The following is a 10,557-nucleotide window of genomic DNA, read 5'->3' as shown; positions in this document are numbered from 1 at the left end:
CGTTTCAGGCTGGACATAAGGAAGAATTTCTTTACTGTCCGAGCCCCCAAGGTCTGGAACAGTCTGCCAGCGGAGGAGGTTCAAGCACCTACATGGAACACCTTCAAGAGTAAATTGGATGCTTATCTTGCTGGGATCCTATGACCCCAGCTGACTTCCTGCCCTTTGAGCAGGGCGCTGGACTCGATCTCCCGAGGTCCCTTCCAGCGCTAATGTCTATGAAATCTATGAAAATAACCCTCATGGAAGAAATTTAGGAGCTAAAAATAAAACATGTCAGAGGTATTTTAAATTACCACAAAGAAAAAAACCCTAAAACAATAATATCAGCTGGATACACAGATGCAATTTAGCTAGCTTAATGACCATTTTTGTCATGTGGACACAGGAAAAGTGTAGCATCATAACAGGAAGGGTGTAACGTGGACAAGAGCCCTATGTTAGTGCAGGTCAGAGAATGAGGCACATTGCCTCAGTTTACAACAAAAAATGTAGTTGAAATATAGGCAGGCCATCACCTCCACTTTCTCAGAGTGCCACGAGACCTCCTGGATACAAGTGATAAGGACTAGCTCTCTTCTCCACAAGACCACTTTGTATCTTCAAGGATTTGAGAATGCCATCTCTTCCAGGATTAGAAGGTCAGACTAGATCATCTGATGTTCCCTTTTAGCTTTAAACACTTTGAAGGACTTCATGCCTAATATAAACCTAGGCTTTTCAGATCCAACGTGGAACTACTCTGTCTCCCAATCAGCAGGTGGCAAAACCTGAAGAATCTGGATTTCAGTGACGAAAATTAAGCCAGTTTACTACAGTTGGCTTCCTGCCAGTTTCTGACTGAATTATATAGTGCTAGCCAGAGTGAACAGGAGATGGGCAGACATGCAGACCTATTATGAAAGGGCCCTATAACTGGTAGAAATTGGAAACATTAAGTTTTGGTAATATTCCCTGCAGTTAACTGCTCCTGCCCCCTCGATCCTGAAGTGTACCCAAACCTGAAGTGTAGCAACCATATATAATGTGCATCTCTATTTCTTAGTCACTGAGATCACTTGGCACATAGAACTGGTACAGACTCCTATTCCTACAACATAAATGGTATTGTTTGGGTTTGTGGAGCTCCTTAAAAACTATTCATGTTGTGCAAAGTTTTACAATAATTATATCAATGAACAAATCTAATTACCTTACATGTATTAAATGTCAAACCTGGGTGGTGTTACAAAGGCTGACAGTGCTGAGATAAAGTACCCTAACAGCAATACTGAGCTTTCAGAGTTTTTATTTTCCTCCTTGGGGGAGAAGGGTTAATAAGTGACGAAGCAGTGAAAACGGTAAAAATTAAAGGATTTTTTTGTTTTTTTTTTTCTCCAAGCACTACTCTAAAGGTGACCTTTTCAGGAAGAAAAAGAAAAGCAAGCTTATGCTATTTGTTCCTTGAGCTGTATATGATTAGTTCTTTCATACACAGACAAATTAGTAAGGGTGCTGTGGCATCTAAAAGTCGTATGTTAAACGAAGTCGAAATTAATGATAAAACTGAGTTTCCTTTGTGTTTGATTTTCATCTGTGTGCACTCAATTATAAACGAGCTATCAAAGAACACTACCCATTAGTAGTTAATTCATGACATCTTCAAAAAACAAATCCCTAAACCACCACTGATAGTTTACTGACAACCTCCTAAACTCTGCAGGTTTTGCTAAAAGCTACATTACATAGACTTGTCATCCATCCTGACTCCTTCCATCATGACTCAAAAAAAGAAAATCACTACCCAGAATCATTCATGTTAAAGCAGATTTACAGAATATACAGGTAGGATTTAAAATACTGTATATAACTATTTCATGCACAGATCTAGCACCATTATCCACACAATGTCAAATAAATTTATTATTAAAACATAAAACTCATGCTCTGTCAAGTCATTTGAGAAAAATCTAGTGTCATTACTAGAAAGCTGAACAATTGCTATTTCTCTACTTCACCATTTTTAATCCACAGGAGTAAACTCAGTGTTTCAGCTGTTCAGTCTCCTGATAGATTTTATTTTCCATACAGCGTTTCAGGACAGTAGACAGTTTAGAATCTCTGAGTTCCAGTTAAGAGAATTGATCCAACTATCAAGTATTTTACCTAAAGTTTTCACAACTCCCCATCTGTCTTAAAATCAGAAATGATTTATTTATACCCAACGATAATTATAAATGTCTATTATGTGCACGTCCTTCAATGGGTCAAAGAAGTTCTTTTGCCTCATTAAAAGGAAGTATATACAATATTCTTTCCGTAAATTCCTTGCATATAAATAGCAAGATTTCTATTCTTATTAGCATGGTCTTGAATTCTGCAATAGAAACTGTGCAGGTTAATTTTCACACCAGAGATAATCTATTACAAGTTCATGATCTTAGGAATTACGATAGAAATACATAATTTGAAAAGTAAAAGTTTTAATTGGTATCTTCTCAATGAAAACCTTAAAAAAAAAGTTGTAAGATACAGGAAGCATAGTAACGCTTTAATTATTGCATGCTTAAAATAAATCATGGAATTAGATTTGGCAAGGAATCCTATACACTTCAAATCTTTCAAATCGCACTATAAAAAGTATAGACAAAAATGAAGCTCAACCAGGGTATTTGGGGCAGGTGCCATGAGATCCTTTTAAGGGTGTAATGCAATATTAGCACTGTTAGATGTGGAAACTAGAGGTACACCGATATATTGGTCCATATTGTATTGGTACTGATAAAAGGAAAATGGACATTTTCAGCAATCCGTTTGTTTGGCTGCTGTAACAATTAATGTCACCGATAAGTGCCGTGTACATGCACGCAGCCACAGCATGCAGGCAGGCAGGAATGCAGCCTGGCAACTTAGAGAGCAGCATCCTGTCAGTAAGTCTGTGGGAGAGGAGTGCAGGGATGTGAAGGAGGGCAGATAGAGGGACCCACAGTGAGGGAGGGAATGGGGCTGCAGCAGGGGCAAAGGCAGGGGCTGTCCAGTTGGGAACAGAGCCATGGGAAAGTCATTTGGGGAGCATCGGGAGGGAGCAGCTCCTGCCACTGCATGCACCCCCTGGGGAAACATGGGGGGCATGTGCTGCCAAGATTTGTGCATGAGGTGAGGATGAGCTGCCTGCTGCAAGCAGGGGCTACACTAGCCTTTTCCCAGCGCAGGGGCTAGGATGAAGCTGTGCTTGGGGCAGGGTGGGCGGCAGCTACTGGGTGGGCTACAAGCACCCCAAAATTCCCTGTGATCCCATTCCAGTGCTGCTGTCACCTGCCTCGAGCACAGCCCCAGCCCAGCCCAGCCGCCCCACCAAGCAAGGGCCAGCAGAGCTCCTAGCAGGCAAGCCACCCTTGCACCATGCACAAATCTGGGGGACACATGCCACCCATGTCTCCCCAGGGTTTGCACACAGTGGTAGGAGCCACCTCCCTCAGATGAGCTGCCCATGGCTCCATCCCACACCCCACCCCAAATGGGCAGCACCTGCCCCAGCCCCAATCCCTTCTTCGCTATGGGGCCTCAATCTGCTGCTGCCATGCCCCTTTTTTCTCCACACCCCTTTCTCTCCCCCACCCCCTGACAGACTTACCAGCCAGATGCTACTCTCCAAGCTACCTGGCTGCATATCAACTATTGGATCAGTATCATCTGATATGGCTGGTTAATAATTGGCCATCAGTCCAAAACAAACAAACAAACAAAAATCTTTATCAGTACACCCTTGGCCCTCTGAGGACTACTTAAGGGTCAAGGATGTTTGGGCCCCCTCAGTCCCAAGTGATCATGTTGGGGGGGGGGGGTGAGGTTGCTTTGGTCAGAGAAGTGGCCACACCTGTCTCAAGCTAATGAAAGATTGGGGGGGGTGGGGGGGAAGCAGGGACGCAGCAGTAGCAGCAGCAAGGCTCCACAGCCTTGTCATCTGGGCAGGCACTGCACTGCCTGCCACAGCATTTCAGCTCCGCGCTGCCTTACCCAGGCCACAGGAGCTGGGGCGATTCCCAGCTGGCCTAGCTTTGTGACTTAACTCTGTCTGGAGCAGTACAGCAGGCAGCAAAGGGGCTGGGCTGTGGAGGAAGATAGCAGGAATCAGGGCCAGCTGGTGCCTTGGTCTTGCCATGGCAGGCGCAGAAGCAGGAAGGTGCCAGCTATGAGTCCAGCCCCACTGGGGCACTGCAGGGCAGGACTTGTCCACCTCCTGTGGAGCTACCCCAAACCTGTGTGCACTGAAATTGTGGGTGAAGGTGCCTGCAACTCACCCTTCTGAATGCACACCCACTCTCTCTCACACTGGGCATGGGTTATCGATTAAATGGTTAATTGCTATAATTAGAAGAGAGTTTAAACAACTAAATTTTTAAACGATATATACATCCCCACTTCCGGCATAATGTCTGCTTCAAGTTCTTGCTGTTTACCAAAAGACTCGTTTTAAGGTATTCACTGAGTTTAATGTATGCTTTTTTGATGAAAAGCTAAAATGTCCTCCTTTTCAGCAGGTGGTTTCATTTTGTGAATGGATATCAAAATTCACAAGGGTGGGGAGGGAAGAGGAGAGCATGGGGAAACTAGCCTCAACTGTATTATAAAGGTTAATCCCCTCGGGACAAAAATATATCACACTATCTATAACAAAATTTCTAATTACCCACTTTCTTAAACAGCTATGTTTAATAATGAGAAATCAGCCTGAAGAACTTTAAGCAGACAGCCTACTACTATTAAAAACAGCCACATGTTTGTGACCTTTGTTCCTCATTTATTTTCCTATGAAAATATACTGTGACCTATTCTAAATTAGTGTCACCACCTATACTCCATCCACATCTCATCCTGGCTTAAGCTTAAAAAAAAAAAAAAAAACTTGATTGATCTTGTTATTTTAAAAGCAACCATTTGTTGGTGCACTGATGGTGGCAGGCATTGATGACCCAAGCTAACAATAGTGCACTATCCACTACCGAGTTTTTAAACAACATGACAGAAAACAAGCTACTGACCTACTTCACAGTGTCCTTAGGACAGTGATTTTAAAAGTGTATTGACAAAAACTACTTTATACAGTTAGAAATAGCCTTTTTGTGGTATGGATAGAAAACTGGAAAGCAGAAGTCAAATGCTGTAGAAGCAGAAGCAGAGAGAAGAATAGATGCTCTCAGGAACAAATCAAGTCTCAGGAGAATAACAACTGTCCCATTTTATGGCCTTTGCAAAGCCATTGCACTGCCCAAGTCGCAGAGAACTGCAGACATCCTCTTTGGTCAGCGTATAGAAATAAAATTCAATCAAGGGCCAGGATGCCGAAAGAGAACAAAACTGAGTTTCATTATGCAAGAAAAAATTCACCGGACTGTCTAACTTCTTGGCATTTGAGGGCCTTCTGCAGCACAGGCAGCAGACTCAGAAGCCACCCTCCTGAGCACCACGCCCCCCCAGGCCATTGCACACAGTTCCAACAACCACATACACAGTCCTCCCCTCAACATGCCACGTTGGCAACCCAACTCTCCTGTGCTATGTGCGCAGCATCCCCATTCCCTTTCTGGCAACGCTCACTGTACGTGCAGCCCACCTTCCGCAGGCAGCACAAGCCTGGCTCTCTCTTCACAGGCACACTCCCCTGCTGTGCTTGCAGAACTGGAAACTTTGCTGCTGCACTGCCCCACCTCACCCCACACCCAAAGGGGGAGAGGAGGAAAGGCAGAAACCAGAAACCTGAGGAGGGAGGGAGAACCCAAAGAGCCAGGCCAAGAGTCATGGATAGAGTGGCAGCCGGGCCCAAGCATGCAGGCTGCCTATTAACGCCTCATGAGCCACAGGAAGTCGCCAACCAACTAGGGCTATGGACAGCCATGAAAAAAGCCACAGCCTGAATTGATTAAATCTTTGTAGGCTAGTTTAACCTGCCTAGGTTGAACCAGTTTGTAACATCACAGACATTCCTTCTGAACTGAAGAAATGTGGGCACATGCCTGCAGTTGCTCAGGCCAGGTGCCAGGGGACACTAGAGCATGCCCTTGGCTGCAGGGAATCTGTGCTGGGGGGAAGGTGGCCAGTCCAGGCTGAACTACTGGGGTTTAAATTCCCTCCCACCCTGTCCCACTGGCAGGGACCCGAGCTGGGTGTACCTGGGTGCTTTCCCCTCTCTGCTACAGCAGCAGACAAGCAGGGCCCCTGAGGCACAGGGGGCAGGGAGACGTATTATCCCCCCTTCTTCCCCTACTGCCCCTTGGGGGACCACGGCCAGGTCTGCCTGTCTTGACTGCTGCCACCGCTGCTTGCTCCTTACTTGTGCAAGTGTTGCCCCATGGGGTCAGGCCAACCCTCAGGATCTCAATATTGCACTGTTAGACAAGAGGGTATGCTATACAATTGCACATGCACACATTCAAAAATCAATTAGGTATGCATACACCCACTAGGTGCATGCACACACTCTGCACGCACACAGGGGTTACTTCAGGTTACTGCTGGTGGAGACTTAAGATGAAAGTTGCAAGTGCTGGGGTTACAACCAACAGACTAAAGGGAAGTTGGGTTAACAAAGTTAACTGGTGTTAATTGAAAGCAGAAAGCTGGCAGAGCAAAGGAGCAATGCTGGGGAGAAGCCTGGAGGCTAAAGCCGGAGCAAGGAGACTACAGGGGAGCCAAGAGGTACATGGGGAGAGGAAAACTGGGAGTAGGGATGAAAGATTGCAGAAAGCAACAGAGCTAAGAGCTTACACAGACAGCAACAGGGCTGAGAGGTGGCAGAAAAGGGGAGACAGAATTGAGAGATCAGGAAAATGGGGGGGGAGGGAGAAGGAGGGGGACTGGAGCTGAGAGAGACGTGAATTTAAGATAGGGAAGGGACCGGGGCTCAGTAAAACACAACGCAACTCAGGGTTACAAATGATAGTGGTTTTATTGAACAGGGGAAATGGTGAGATATTTTATTGGTTCCTTTGCGCACACACACACAAACACACAGACAATGGCAGCAGGAGTTAAAGAGGCTTGATGCAGGGGCTGAAGTCCATGAGGAGGAAATATGCAGGTGATATCTACCTATCCCAGGCTGAAAGTGGGTCCTCAAATGGTCAGTCAGGGTCTCCTTCAGCTCAGTGTTGTCCAGAGGGGGTCACCAACAGGGCCTCTGGATGGCTAGACAGTGTGATGTGGGCTGGTCTGGTCCAGATGGAAATGACGCTCCCAAGGAGTCAGTCTTCACTACCTATGTTTATGGGGCAGACTACCTCTGATCTCCTATGGGGAGGGCCTGTCCAGGCAAGGTCAGTCCTATTCCAGAGGGCTCCAGGTGTTCTTACTGAGCATGTGCAGCCTTGGCACAATGGTGGGTTCCCTCATCTTTTGTTTCTTGAATGCTGAGCGTGGTTCCAAGGGCTGGGTCCTTGGTCCAGGTATTGGTGTTGATGGTTCGGTCATTCAGAAGGAGCTATTATTAGACCTACTGCCTTTGTCTCTCAAGCATTCATTCAGGAACCAAGTTACATAGGAGGGGTAATGCAAGTCATAGGTTGCACAACCAGGCATGGGGATAAGAGGGAGGCTTGACATTACAAGACAGAAATTTGACATGGCTTATGCCAACTTACCTATATAGGCCTAAAACGGTAATCACACAATATAAAAGCAGTACAAACATAATAATTATTATCACTTATAAAACAGTGGATATCTACATCAAAATAGCAGGCCACTTACTTGCAAAGAAGGGAGAAAAAATAAAACTTACTACCTAAAATAAAATGTTAAAGCTTATCCTATATCTTAGCTTACTTATAATTATCTCTAGGGAATAGAGAGGGAAAGAAAAAAAGTCAGAAATAGTTGGGGAAAGGAAGAGAATATACACATACACATACACAAACTGGGGAGATTGTTATACAAGCAGTGGAATAAATTCCCTTCTGTCCCCTCTGCCAGATGCCTGAGGGAGATCCCTGCCCCCCACCTAAGAGGCCCTGCAAGTCAGCATCTGGCTACACCCCCACCCGGCTACACCCCCACCCAGCTACTGCAGTGGAGAGGAAGCAAGGCCCTTGATGGGGGCAGCAGCCCCATGGTGTCTGGGAGCATGAGCCTCTTCTCAGCAGGGTCCCCGCTGCTGGGCCAACAGACTGTGCACAGCAGTACCAGGGCCTGAAGAGGAGCAAAGCCCTCCATGCCGCTGCTGCTGACACCGCTGTCCACAGCAGTTTTCCAAGCCCCACAGCAGGGCCCCCTATCAGAAAGAGCCTTGCACTTGGAGAAACCATGACAGGGGCTACTTCCCCTGTAACGGTCGCTCCCCCATTGCTGCTCCAGTAGCTGGGCAGGGGTGGTGGTAGGGCCCTTTAGGCAGGGGGTAGGGAGCAGAGTTATCCCCCCCTCTCCTCTTGGGGCACTGCAGCAGGGTCTGCCCACCCCAGCTGCTGCTGCCACCACTAGCTCCATGCCTGGGCAAGCAGCAGAATAAGCCCCCTCTGCCGAACACTAGCTGTGACCAGTTCTGACCAGCTTCAATCCGCCAGGAGTACTAGAGGGAATAACCCCCTACCCCGTCCCCTCTGCCTCAGAGGCTATGGTAGCACACCGCTGCAGCAGTGAGGGAGGAGTGCCCAGCAAACCCAGCTCAGGTCCCTGCTGGTGGGACAGGAGGGGAGAATCAAACCCTTCTCTAGCCAGACCCCTACCCCTGCCTGTCCCTGCTCCAACTGGGGAGCAGAGGGTGAAGCAAGCCCAGCCCAAAGAACATGCCAGGATGCTGGAGGACTCTTGTTTAAGTTAAATCACGAAAGGGTCTGGAATTAGACACTGCACAAACCAATTTGAGCCAAATCAGTTAAGTCTGATACGACATTAAACCAGGTTTATCTCACGGTCGAATGTTCATAAACTACTGCAAGACCGTTTCAGACTGGACATAAGGAAAAATTTCTTTACTGGCCGAGCCCCCAAGGTCTGAAATAGCCTGCCATCAGAGGTGGTTCAAGCACCTACTTTGAATGCCTTCAATAGAAAATTGGATGCTTAATTTGCTGGGATTCCATGACCCCAGCTGACTTCCTGCCCCTGGGGCAGGGGGCTGGACTCCGTGATCTTCCGAGGTCCCTTCCAGTCCTAATGTTTATTAAATCTATGAAATCCATTTTGGCCATTTTCAGACTGGTTTGTGTGCACTGAATGTCTGTTCTGTTACAGGTTTAAACCAATTTCTGATCACTTAAATCAGTTTGCGTATAATGTCTGTCCCTAGCCTAGCTGTACTGTTGTATCCCTAAGTGCTCTGAGCTTATCACACTTATGTCCATTCTCCCTGCTGCCAAAGCTTCACCAGAAAAATTGGGCTCCATTATCCTGTGTGCCATATAAAAGTAGGGTAAGATTTTTTTGTCTCTCAGAATGCATGTTCCAAGACGTAACAAATTACTTTCCTTCCTATAACTACCCAAATTGTTTATAAAAGAAACACATAAGAAGAACTTAACTATTCCATGTTTTTAAAAACATGTTTTATACATATGAACACATACTGACATGCTCTAAATATTGCCATTTACAGGATGCTTACAGATGTTTAAACAAACAACCTCCCGCAAAAAAACCCCCAAAAATGGCATTTTACTTTAAACTTAGCATGTTCATGCACCAAGCCCAGCGCATACCCAGAAGAGGCATCTCATTAGTTGAACCCAACCACGATCTGTACAGATTGGAAGCTTTAGTGGGGCATTTTTGGCACTTATCTAATACCGTATTCAATCAGCTATTAGATAAAAGCACCCAGTCCTTACAGACACTGCAGAGCTGGGCTGAAGTACCATGCTGTTTCTTCCAGTAACTGTAATATCTGTAAGCAGCCATAGTATTGGTATCTATAGAAGATAAAATTAGAATTAGGCCCTAAAATGGCAAAACAAACAAATGTGCTTTGTGGATTTGAAATAAAATTAAGAACAAGTTAAAACAACTTTGTAAGTAGTTATGGCAAGTAATATGCACAGATATATACATATTTTACTTGGATAACTACTTAAAACATTCTTTTAACTTTGCTTAATTTTATTTCAAAACCACAGCACACATTTACCTTTGTCTTTTTTTAGGGCCTAAGGATGTGTGTAGATGAAACGGGGGCCCTAAATTAAAATGGTAGGTTTAAAAACCCACTGCTTGGATTTAAGGAAAAGTAAACCACTGTGTCATGCATACACCCCACACTTACTCGCCTCTCCAGCAGTGGGGAGGAAAGGGCGAGCTGCCAGCAGGCGGAGCAGTCCCTGGGCTGGAGGCACAGCTGGTGCTTCCCTCCATGGCAGATGCGGTCCCCCCCAGGTGGCACCCACGCACAGGCACCAGGCTCAAGTGGTCCTGGGGGACACTGCAGGCATGAAGGAAAGCACCAGGCCCCTGTGCAGGTCAGGCAGGCAGGCAGGCTCCAGGGGAGGGGAGGATAATCAGGCTTGCTGCTTTTCTTGAGAGGAGACAGTCTTCCCAGGTTGCTGCCAGGCTCCCTTCAGGACTTTCTGCAGAGCTGTATAGCTGCACGGAGCC

The sequence above is a fragment of the Crocodylus porosus genome, unplaced genomic scaffold (genome assembly GCF_001723895.1).
Source record: "Crocodylus porosus isolate Cpor-Errol unplaced genomic scaffold, CroPor_comp1, whole genome shotgun sequence".
NCBI classification, from domain to species: Eukaryota; Metazoa; Chordata; order Crocodylia; family Crocodylidae; genus Crocodylus; species Crocodylus porosus.
Note: the sequence above shows the minus strand (reverse complement) of the source record.